The 13494-nt window shown below is 46.3% G+C and overlaps 1 pseudogene; it reads right to left on the bottom strand.

The window, feature by feature from the left end:
- Positions 1–13494, bottom strand: part of LOC129820338 (cytoplasmic dynein 1 intermediate chain 1-like) — a 125515-nt pseudogene that overhangs the window by 9197 nt on the left and 102824 nt on the right.

The raw sequence follows: 13494 nt of genomic DNA on the forward strand, positions 1-13494 counted from the left end.
TCTCATCTCGGTACCTAATGGCAGTCAGGCTACCTCTGGCGAGCACATGGAGGGCTGTGCGGCCCCCCAAAGAAATGCCACCCCACACCATGACTGACCCACTGCCAAACCGGTCATGCTGGAGGATGTTGCAGGTAGCAGAACGTTCTCCACGGCGCCTCCAGACTCTGTCACGTCTGTCAGTTTGAACCTGCTTTCATCTGTGAAGAGCACAGGGCGCCAGTGGCGAATTTGCCAATCTTGGTGTTCTCTGGCAAATGCCAAACGTCCTGCACGGTGTTGGGCTGTAAGCACAACCCCCACCTGTGGATGTCGGGCCCTCATACCACCCTCATGGAGTCTGTTTCTGACCGTTTGAGCAGACACATGCACATTTGTGGCCTGCTGGAGGTCATTTTGCAGGGCTCTGGCAGTGCTCCTCCTGCTCAAAGGCGGATGTAGCGGTCCTGCTGCTGGGTTGTTGCCCTCCTACGGCCTCCTCCACGTCTCCTGATGTACTGGCCTGTCTCCTGGTAGCGCCTCCATGCTCTGGACACTACGCTGACAGACACAGCAAACCTTCTTGCCACAGCTCGCATTGATGTGCCATCCTGGATGAGCTGCACTACCTGAGCCACTTGTGTGGGTTGTAGACTCCGTCTCATGCTACCACTAGAGTGAAAGCACCGCCAGCATTCAAAAGTGACCAAAACATCAGCCAGGAAGCATAGGAACTGAGAAGTGGTCTGTGGTCACCACCTGCAGAACCACTCCTTTATTGGGGATGTCTTGCTAATTGCCTATAATTTCCACCTGTTGTCTATTCCATTTGCACAACAGCATGTGAAATTTATTGTCAATCAGTGTTGCCTCCTAAGTGGACAGTTTGATTTCACAGAAGTGTGATTGACTTGGAGTTACATTGTGTTGTTTAAGTGTTCCCTTTATTTTTTTGAGCAGTGTAATTGAACCATAAACAGCCTACTATGACAGAGGGAAGATCTTTATGTCCTCTCCCCTCGTCTCCTTCTCAAAACCCATTGGATGAGAAGGCCAGAGGAGAAAGGACGTGAGGACTATTCAATTGAGATCTTCAATATGTCTCAAATTGCACCCTATTCCCTACACACTGGTACACAACTTTTGACGAAAGCCCCATAGGCCTTGGTAGTGCACTATATAGGGAATAGTGTGTCATTTGGGACGTAGCCTATAACTAACAGCTCAGCAGGACTCTTGCTAATCCACAATTCCATTTCCCCATATGTTGCACTATTGCTAGACCTTTTATAAAAAATATAAAAAAATTAACCTTTATTTAACTAGGCAAGTCAGTTAAGAACTTCTTGCTGCACGGATCCCTTTAGCGGGATCATTTTCGTAAACAACCGCTGAATTGCAGAGCGCCAAATTAAAAAGAAATACAAAAAATATTTATAATATTGTGTGAAATATACCAAAACACAGCTTAGTTTGTTGTTAATCCACCTATCATGTCAGATTTTGAATATATGCTTTACAGCAAAAGCAATCCAAGCGTTTGTACGTTTATCAATCACTAGACAAAACAGTAAGAACAGCTAGCCGCAAATTTGCTTGGTCACGAAAGTCAGAAAAGCAATAAAGTTAATCGCTTACCTTTGATAATCTTCGAATGCTTGCACTCACGAGACTCCCAGTTACACAATAAATATTATTTTTGTTCGATAAAGATTAGTTTTATAACCAAAAACCGCCATTTGGTTTGCACGTTATGTTCAGAAAACCACAGGCTCGCTCCGGGCCTGAAAAGCAGACGAAAATTCCAAAAACGATCCGTAATGTTCGTAGAAACATGTCAAACGTTTTTTTATAATCAATCCTCAGGTTGTTTTTAACATACATAATCGATAATATTTCAACCGGATGGTAACCTATTCAATACTACAGAGAAAGAAAATGTCGAGCTACATTTCTCGCGCGCAGGAACTAATCAAAGGACACCTGACACGTTTTGAAAAATCTCGCTCATTTTTCAAAATAAAAGCTTGAAACTATATCTAAAGCTTGGTCACAGCCCGAGGAAGCCATTGGAAAAGGAATATGGTTGATCCCCTTTTAAATGGAGAAGGGGCAGGCAATAGAACAGGGATTTTTCCAAATAAAAGGCACTTTCGGGTTGGATTTCCTCAGGTTTTCTGTTATACTCACAGACAATATTTTGACAGTTTTGGAAACTTTAGAGTGTTTTCTATCCTAATCTGTCAATTATATGCATATTCTAGCATCTGGACCTGAGAAATAGTTTGTTTACCTTGGGAACGTTATTTTTCCAAACATAAAAATTCCCCTAGCTGAAAGAGGTTTAGAACAAATCAAATCAAATCAAATATATTTATATAGCCCTTCGTACATCAGCTGATATCTCAAAGTGCTGTACAGAAACCCAGCCTAAAACCCCAAACAGCAAGCAATGCAGGTGTAGAAGCACGTAAGAACAAATTCTTATTTACAATGATGGCCTACCCCGGCCAATACTGAGCCAATTGTGCGCCAACCTATGGGACTCCCAATAATGGCCGGATGTGATACAGCCTGGATTTGAACCAGGGCCTGAAGGGACCCCTCTTGCACTGAGATGCAGTGCCTTAGACCACTTCGCCACTCAGGAGCCCCCAAATCCATTCTAGTTTTAGCTCTTTTTTTTTTTTTTAGGAGTTTGCTAGCTTCACTCTCTTCAGGACATAAAGACCATTCAAACTTCACTGGAGGCCGCCAGAGAGAGGAGAGAGGAGATAGTTCCAAATGGTACCCTATTTCCCTACGTAGTGCACTACTTTTGACCAGAGTCCTGGTCAAACTAGTGCACTAAATAGGGAATAGGATGCCATTTGGGATACAGACATGGAGAAACCACACGTTAAACCCAGCCTCTCTCCAATTACCACATTACAGAGGACTACATTTAGAAGACACCCCACACACACAAAGCACAAGCCACAGCCCAAAAAGACTTTGCGGTGGAGGTAAAAGTCATGTGGATGCCGTTTTAAAAGAACGAAGGATATAGGAAGAATAGAAGAGAAATTCAAATACAAACATTCATGGCAATGCTGCCTGACGGGTTAATAAACACACAGTAAAATATATTAACCACGTACTAGGCCCTTAAATGGAGCTTAGAGGACATTTTCCAAAAGAACGGGCTGATATAACTAAAGGCCCAGTGCAGTCGAAAACATGATCTCCTGTGTTTTATATTTATTTTACCGTTATTTTACCAGGTAAGTTGACTGAGAACACATTCTCATTTGCAGCAACGACCTGGGGAATAGTTACAGGGGAGAGGAGGGGGATGAATGAGCCAATTGTAAACTGGGGATTATTAGGTGACCATGATGGTTTGAGGGCCAGATTGGGAATTTAGCCAGGACACCGGGGTTAACACCCCTACTCTTACGATAAGTGCCATGGGATCTTTAATGACCTCAGAGAGTCAGGACACCCGTTTAACATCCCATCCGAAAGACAGCACCCTACACAGGGCAGTGTCCCCAATCACTGCCCTGGGGCATTGGGATATTTTTTAGACCAGAGGAAAGAGTGCCTCCTACTGGCCCTCCAACACCACTTCCAGCAGCATCTGGTCTCCCATCCAGGGACTGACCAGGACCAACCCTGCTTAGCTTCAGAAGCAAGCCAGTAGTGGTATGCAGGGTGGTATGCTGCTGACTATATGCACACAATGAGGTAGGAATAATACTGTGGAATTGAGAAAATTACGATAAGGCCGTTTTAGTGTTAGAGCTGATTGAAAAGAGCCTGGAATGTTTGCCTCTTTTGGTGGGATGTAGTTTTGACCTGTCTGGCAACATCACCAGGTGGTATAAGTTAATAGACCAATAACAAAGAGTTTCAAACCTCTCTGCCAATAACATCTCGTTTCCAGGTTACATATTCCTCCCATTATGCTCGTCCAATTAGGCCCCAACTCAGACCACTCCCAGACAGTCCTAGCAAAATTCTTGCTTGAGCTCTTTGCGAAGAAGATATTTTTGTTTGTTTTTGACCATTTTAATAAACTTTAAAAAACAGTAAGATATTTAATTGTTTCCCAGACATTATTTAATATTGAGATAAAAATGGCCGCATTGGACCTTTATGACTTAAGACTCTACAGACTGTTCTTGTTACTCAGTAAAATGGCATCCTATTCCATACACAACGCATCCTATGAGCCCAGGTCAAAAGTAGTGCACTATGTAGGGTGCCATTTGTTCATATCATACCTCTCCTGCGTCGTAGATCCACAGACGGCCCTCCGAGTCACCCACGGCTACCTCCTTGCCCCCCGACGTACCCTGTTCAGGGCGCAGGCTCCCTCGATAGTCACACTGGCTGTGGTGCCTTGGGCACACAGGGTTACAACAGTCAATTAATCAATTCATACATCCACCCATCCATCCAGTTTCACCTGCATAGTATATTCATTACAGTTTTACAAACATGCTCCTTCCTAGAACTGCCAAAGAGCAAGCGAAGGTGACAGTGGCAAAAAACTCAACACTACTATTTCAGGTTTCACTCATAGCGGTAATAGTATAATAACATTAGCACCAGCAGATTGGTGCATGTTTAGTACATTCTCAGACAGACTGATGTCTTCATACAGTAGACTATGGCTACTTCAGCTCCATGTGAAATAACAATATGAAACTTTTAATGAGCCATATAAATCTTCATAGAGCCCTCCACTACACTCAGGACAGCCTGGAGCCTATAGGCTGCTCAGGAGGAATGAACACAGATGATCCACGATGCGTCCCAAATTGCACCCTATTCCCTACATAGTGCACCACTTTTGACCAGGGCCCATAGGACTCTTGTCAAAAGAAGTGCAATGTAGGTAATAGGGTGCCATTTGGGACATAGACCCAGAGTAATAGCCTGATCCCAGATCAGTATGTGCATTAGCTATTGCAGTCCAGCCAGAGGGGTTGTCTAAAGCACAATCAAGATCTGGGACCAGTCTATATATGATCATGTCTGCTATCAGGGCCTGCTGAAGAACTATTGCACTTGACAGATAGGACTAGTTTATGACACATGTCGTCGTTGGAGACAGAAACCTCGGCATCACGTCGGCTAATACGACAGCTTCCCCGCTCCAGAGCAGGGCTAACCACAGACTGGCTGCTATTAGACTGACTGGAAGCTTCCACCAGACTAGCGGCTGTGTGTTTGTGAAGGGGAAATTAGAACCAGGCCCTCCACCGCTAGGCTAATGCCGTTATGATGACTGTTGCAACATTGTGGGCTCCTCGCATTCTATCTATCTAGCAGTGTTTGTGTGTGTGTGTGTGTGTGTGTTTCAGAGAGAGAGAGAGAGGGTGTGTGTGTATTTGTATGTGTGTGTGTGTGTGTGTGTGTCTCCAAATGTTTCTCATAAAGCACATTGTTGGAGAAGTCAGTCCAACCTTAATGAACTCTTCCTCCAGACTACACCGTTGCTGAAGGGCTGGGACGTGAGATAGACTGAAGGAAGGAGTGGCTGAGTGGCACCCTATTTACTATATAGTGCACTACGTTTGACCAGGGCCCACTGTACACTCAATCTCTTTCCTTCTCCAGTCCCCTGTCCCTGTTAGAGACTGGGATTAAGGGTGTGTGTCTGTCCATCAGACCTGGGTTCAAACAGTATTGGATATCTTTAGCTAGTTGTGCTTGAGTGATACAATGGAACCAATGGTATAGTCCCAAAAGGGCAAACCCCAAGGCCCAAATGTCACAGCTACTATCACGGAGCTGGATCGGGGGTAGGGGTTAAACATGGGAGAGAGGAATGGTGGAGAAAGGGAGAGGTAAAGACAGAAACACACACACACACAGAAAAAGACAGAGAGAGAATATCAATCATGGACCAGATATATAATTAGAGAGGAGGGTCTGTGGACATGGTATCCGTGGAAATGCCAAAAAGAGGGAGCGGTCGCCCCTTTCATCTCACTTTTGACCTGAGCCATGAAAGGGTGACCTCTGTGCCCCCCAGCGCCCCTCCTCGCCCCTCAGTAACTCAACGTAGACAGAGGGCAGTAGCCTCTGGGGAAGAGGGGCAGTGTTTTAGTTACTCCACCTTAGGAAGGTTTAGTTTGTTGTGACAGGACAGTACTGGAGGGAGCCCTCCTACCTGGGAGAGACTAAGGCTGGGATTCAATCCGATTCATGTTATAGAGCAATGACCTCATTTCATTTACGCTTGACCTGACATGCGCAGCGGTTACTGTGAACGTGATCTACGCAAACGTTGTGGAAAATGCCTTTAAAAGGTGCATTGTTCGGCTGTCTAGTGTGCTGTTCAATAAAGCGCCTTGAATTAAATCCTGGCCTAAGGGGACTTTTGTGACCAGCATCCCATTGACAGACCAACTAGCCAAAATCTAAAACCTAACCTTACCATTACCCTAACCCCCTAAGCTAACCTAATTTAAACCAATTCGGAAATTCAACATCGGTTTTCTGATCAGGCACGTCCCCTCCTACCTATGGGTGAGGTACCTAGATGTCAATCACTGCTACGTAGTGATTGTAGACTTGCCAAAGAAGGCGAGGCAAAGACCAAGGACTGGGCTAGAAAGGCAACATATTGGCACCATGAGGTTACTGATGGTGTAACCTAGCAGAGCTTTACCCCAACAATACATGCCAGAAATAACTTTTAAATATCTCTTCAGTTGTGATCAATCACTATAGTTGCAACCTAAATGGCACCCTACACTCTATGTAGTGCATAGGGTGCCATTTTGGATGGACTCTGGTCAAAAGTAGTAGACTATAGGGAATAGGGTGCCATTTGGGACGTATACATGATGACATGATGGATAGAAGCCAACAAGGGTCAAGTGAGATGATCAAATTGCTGCTCAGATCTAAAAGGTGTATTTTTATCTTAGGACCGAAGAAGACGAAGAAGAGTGGTCTGTGGACAGCTGTGAGCTGGTGGGACAGGGTTGGAGTGGAGGAGAGCCTTATGGGGTGGTTGGAGGAGCGTTAGATGATGGTTGTGAGAGTATTTGAGTACTGGTGTCACAGCTTTTGAGTGGGGAGGAGAGGGGAGTGTTAGGGAATGTTGAGGGGGTGTTTGGTGGATGGGATGGTTGTGGGAGCCTTTGAGCATTGCTGTCACAAGGTTTCAGTGGGTAGGAGAAGGGAGCGTTATGATGATGGTTGTGGAAGCGTTGATGGTGCGTTTGGTGGGAGTGGGTGAGGAGATGTCACCGGGCTGATTTAGGGAGAACTTGTGGGGAAGGGAACGCCCACACAAAGAGGTGGCTGCTGGGAATGCTGGTGTTGGGCTGTGTGGTTTGGCTCCAGTCCAACATGAGACGCCCTGGGGACACGCTTTAACACACACGCAAAGACGGATACAAACACACAAACAAGCACAAACACACGGATGAGGGCACACACACACACATGCAATACTGTGACAAAGAATGAGACATGTCTTTCTCTCTCCATATCACACACACATTCAGAAACACAGTCACCTCTGTGTCATTATTGAGGTTCCACAGATCTAGCCGGCCAATCCCGTCCACAGCGGCAAACAGAGCCGGGTGCACATGACATCATCGATGTAGTCCTCAAAGGAGTAGAGGGGGTTTATTGTGCTGAAACACACAGAGAGAGATGGGAGCATGAGTCAGACAGGGAGGTAGAGAGAAATATGATTTAGTCACTTGCACAGAGTCCCAGATGTAGTTGCAGTGAAATACTTAAGGTGTGAACGAAACAAATTTTAAAAATCTGCAGAGAGAGAGAGAGAGAGAGGGGGGATGCAGTGAGAGCAAGAGGGGCAGAGAAAGAGAGAGAGACGCAGTGAGAGAGAGCGAGAGGGGGGGATGCAGTGAGAGCGAGAGGGGCAGAGAGATGCAGTGTGTGAGAGAGAGATGCAGTGAGAGAGGCAGAGAGAGAGAGAGGCAGAGAGAGAGAGAGGGGGGATGCAGTGAGAGTGAGATGGGCAGAGAAAGAGAGAGAGACGCAGTGAGAGAGAGCGAGAGGGGGGGATGCAGTGAGAGCGAGAGGGGCAGAGAGATGCAGTGTGTGAGAGAGAGATGCAGTGAGAGAGAGAGGGGGATGCAGTGAGAGTGAGATGGGCAGAGAAAGAGATGCAGTGAGAGAGAGAGAGATGGAGATAGAAAGAGAGGGGCAGAGAGACGGAGATAGAGAGGGAGAGGAGCATAGAGAGAGAGGCAGAGAGAGAAAGAGAGGGAGGGAGGATGCAGTGTGAGAGAGAGAGATGGAGTGTGAGAGAGAGAGAGAGAGAGAGATGGAGTGTGTGAGAGAGAAAGAGAGGGAGGATGCAGTGTGAGAGAGAGAGAGAGAGCAGACTGAGTGGCGCTACTGCAGCCTTGGGGTTTGTCTGGGAAAGGCCTAATTAAAAAGCTTTGCACATTCACAGTGTCATAAAAAACAGAAGACATGAAAGTCTCCCTCTCCAAAGGTGTACTGTAACCTTAGTGGAACATCTGTCTGAGGGGAAGAATCAAAGAACAAACAGAGGGAGCAAAAGAGTGGGAAGAGAGAGAGAGAGAGCAAGAGAGACAGAAAGGGAGAGAGAAAATCCCCCATCCTCCCACGTCTGTCAGAGAGAATTCCAGAGGTTTGCTAAATGCATTCTGGACAGGTAGGGGAGTGGGAGTCAGGTAGACTAGGTTAGGACATAAAGACAGACAGCCTGGGAGGAATGTACTCTGTCTTTCCCCTCTTCTCTCCCTCCCTCCCTCCCTCTCCCTTCACCACTCCGCCCTCCTCTCTTGCCTGCCCTTCCCTCCTCTCCCTCACCTCCTCCCCTCTCTCTTCCTCTCTCCTCTCTCCCAGCTCAGCCAGGCGACAGCAATTATGGGAGTCTGTGAGAACCACAGGGAGGGACAGGAATGCACACACACCTGACCAGAGACACACACACACACACACACACACCTGACCAGAGACACATACACACACACACCTGACCAGACACACACACACACACACCTGACCAGACACACACACACACACACACACACACACACACACACACACACACACACACACACACACACACACACACACACACACACACATACCTAACCAGAGACACACACACACACACACACACACACACACACACACACACACACACACACACACACACACACACACACACACACACACACACACACACACACACACACACACCTAACCAGAGACACACACCTAACCAGAGACACACACCTAACCAGAGACACACACACACACACACACACACACACACACACACACACACACACACACACACACACACACACACACACACACACACACACACACACACACACACACACACACACACCTAACCAGAGACACACACCTAACCAGAGACACACACCTAACCAGAGACACACACACACACACACACACACACACACACACACACACACACACACACACACACACACACACACACACACACACACACACACACACACACACACACCTAACCAGAGACACACACCTAACCAGAGACACACACACACACACACACACACACACACACACACACACACACACACACACACACACACACACACACACACACACACACACACCTGACCAGAGACACACACACACACACATACACACCTAACCAGAGACACACACACACACACACCTAACCATACACACACACACCTGACCAGAGACACACACACACCTGACCAGAGACACACACACACCTGACCAGACACACACACACACACACACACACACACACACACACACACACACACACACACACACACACACACACACACACACACACACACACACACACACACACACACACACACACCTGACCAGAGACACACACACACACACACCTGACCAGAGACACACACACACACACACACCTGACCAGAGACACACACACACACACACACACCCGACCAGAGACACACACACACACACACACACACACACACACACACACACACACACACACACACACACACACACACCCGACCAGAGACACACACACACACACACACCCGACCAGAGACACACACACACATACACACACACACCTAACCAGAGACACACACACACACCTAACCATACACACACACACACACACACACCTGACCAGACACACACACACACACACCCGACCAGAGACACACACACACACACACACACCCGACCAGAGACACACACACACCTAACCAGAGACACACACACACACACCTAACCAGAGAGAGACACACACACACACACACACACACACCTGACCAGAGACACACACACACACACACACACACACACAGACACACACACACACACACACACACACACACACACACACACACACACACACACACACACACACACACACACACACACACACACACACACACCTGACCAGAGACACACACACACACACACACACACACCTGACCAGACACAAACACACACGCACACACCTGACCAGAGACACACACACCTGACCAGAGACACACACACCTGACCAGAGACACACACACCTGACCAGAGACACACACACCTGACCAGAGACACACACACAATGAAAACCTTAAGAGAGAACCAATTTCAAGCCTCAATTGAAACGGTTTGCCAGTCATTAACATGAAGGTCAATGTTTCTTCATTTGCCTTTTACATCAGTCTATGGGCTGAGTGAGTGACTCATCACTATCTCTCCCCTCTCTCTATCTTCTCTCTCTCTCTTGCTCTCTGTCAAACTTGTTCTGAGTCACATACTGTATAACTGTCTATATAATCTGAATGTAGCTTTTAGGATCTCAGCATCTAATCCACAGCAACACGTCCAGATCCCAGAGGCGCCGGCATTGAGGCTGCTCTTTATACACACACACACACTTTAAATTATAAACAGAATTTGCCAAGTTCTGATTATGGACTAGCTATTGCTCCAAATAAAACCCCAGATCGCAGAGAACTTCCACCCTGTAGATTCTAAACTGGAGTTCCAACAGAGAGAATCCTGGTCTGTAGATTCTAAACTGGAGTTCCAACAGAGAGAATCCTGGTCTGTAGATTCTAAACTGGAATTACAACAGAGAGAATCCTGGTCTGTAGATTCTAAACTGGAGTTCCAACAGAGAGAATCCTGGTCTGTAGATTCTAAACTGGAATTACAACAGAGAGAATCCTGGTCTGTAGATTCTAAACTGGAATTTCAACAGAGAGAATCCTGGCCTGTAGATTCTAAACTGGAATTACAACAGAGAGAATCCTGGTCTGTAGATTCTAAACTGGAGTTCCAACAGAAAGAATCCTGGCCTGTTCAATTCTAAACTGGAGTTCCAACAGAGAGAATCCTGGTCTGTAGATTCTAAACTGGAGTTCCAACAGAGAGAATCCTGGCCTGTAGATTCTAAACTGGAGTTTAAACAGAGAGAATCCTGGTCTGTAGATTCTAAACTGGAGTTCCAACAGAGAGAATCCTGGTCTGTAGATTCTAAACTGGAGTTCCAACAGAGAGAATCCTGGTCTGTAGATTCTAAACTGGAGTTCCAACAGAGAGAATCCTGGTCTGTAGATTCTAAACTGGAGTTCCAACAGAGAGAATCCTGGTCTGTAGATTCTAAACTGGAGTTCCAACAGAGAGAATCCTGGTCTGTAGATTCTAAACTGGAGTTCCAACAGAGAGAATCCTGGTCTGTAGATTCTAAACTGGAGTTCCAACAGAGAGAATCCTGGTCTGTAGATTCTAAACTGGAGTTCCAACATAGGAAACATGGACAAAAGTATCTACGGTTTGCAACTGCACATGGGGACAAAGATCGTACTTTTGGAGAAATGTCCTCTGGTCTGATGAAACAAAAATAGAACTGTTTGGCCATAATGACCATCGTTATGTTCGGAGGAAAAAGGGGGATGCTTGCAAGCCAAAGAACACCATCCCAACCGTGAAGCACGGGCGTGGCAGCATCATGTTGTGGGTGTGCTTTGCTGCAGAAGGTACTTCACAAAATAGATGGTATTATGAGGATGGAAAATGATGTGGATATATTGAAGCAACATCTCAAGACATCAGTCAGGAAGATAAAGCTTGGTCGCAAATGGGTCTTCCAAATGGACAATGACCACAAACATACTCCCAAAGTTGTGGCAAAATGGCTTAAGGACAACAATGTCAAGGTATTGGAGTGGCCATCACAAAGCCCTGACCTCAATCCTATAGAACATTTTTGGGCAGAACTGAAACAGTGTGTGTAAGCAAGGAGGCCTACAAACCTGACTCAGTTACACCAGCTCTGTCAGGAGGAAAGGGCCAAATTTCACCCAACTTATTGTTGGAAGCTTGTGGAAGGCTACCTGAAACGTTTGACCCAAGTTAAACAATTTAAAGGCAATGGTACCAAATACTAATTGAGTGTATGTAAACTTCTGACCCACTGAGAATGTGATGTAAGAAATAAAAGCTGAAATAAATAATTCTCTACTATTATTCTGACATTTCACCTTCTTAAAATAAAGTGGTGATCCTAACTGACCTAAAACAGGGATTTTTTACTTGGATTAAATGTCAGGAATTCTGAAAAACTGAGTTTAAATCAAATCAAATTTATTTATATAGCCCTTCTTACATCAGCTGATATCTCAAAGTGCGGTACAGAAACCGAGCCTAAAACCCCAAACAGCAAGCAATGCAGGTGTAGAAGCACGGTGGCTAGGAAAAACTCCCTAGAAAGGCCAAAACCTAGGAAGAAACATAGAGAGGAACCAAGCTATGAGGGGTGGCCAGTCCTCTTCTGGCTGTGCCGGGTGGAGATTATAACAGAACATGGCCAAGATGTTCAAATGTTCATAAATGAACAGCATGGTCAAATAATAATAATCACAGTAGTTGTCGAGAGTGCAGCAAGTCAGCACCTCAGGAGTAAATGTCAGTTGGCTTTTCATAGCCGATCATTAAGAGTATCTCTATCGCTCCTGCTGTCTCTAGAGAGTTGAAAACAGCAGGTCTGGGACAGGTACCATGTCCGGTGAACAGGTCAGGGTTCCATAGTCGCAGGCAGAACAGTTGAAACTGGAGCAGCAGCACGGCCAGGTGGACTGGGGACAGCAAGGAGTAATCATGCCAGGTAGTCCTGAGGCATGGTCCTAGGGCTCAGGTCCTCTGAGAGAGAGAAAGAAAGAGAGAATTAGAGAGAGCATAGTGAAATTCACACAGGACACCGGATAAGACAGAAGAAGTACTCCAGATATAACAAACTGACCCTAGCCCCCCGACACATAAACTACTGCAGCATAAATACTGGAGGCTGAGACAGGAGGGGTCAGGAGACACTGTGGCCCCATCCGATGATACCCCCGGACAGGGCCAAACAGGAAGGATATAACCCCACCCACTTTGCCAAAGCACAGGCCGCACACCACTAGAGGGATATCTTCAACCACCAACTTACCATCCTGACACAAGGCTGAGTATAGCCCACAAAGATCTCCGCCA

This window comes from Salvelinus fontinalis, chromosome 22 (genome assembly GCF_029448725.1).
Source record: "Salvelinus fontinalis isolate EN_2023a chromosome 22, ASM2944872v1, whole genome shotgun sequence".
Classification (NCBI taxonomy): Eukaryota; Metazoa; Chordata; class Actinopteri; order Salmoniformes; family Salmonidae; genus Salvelinus; species Salvelinus fontinalis.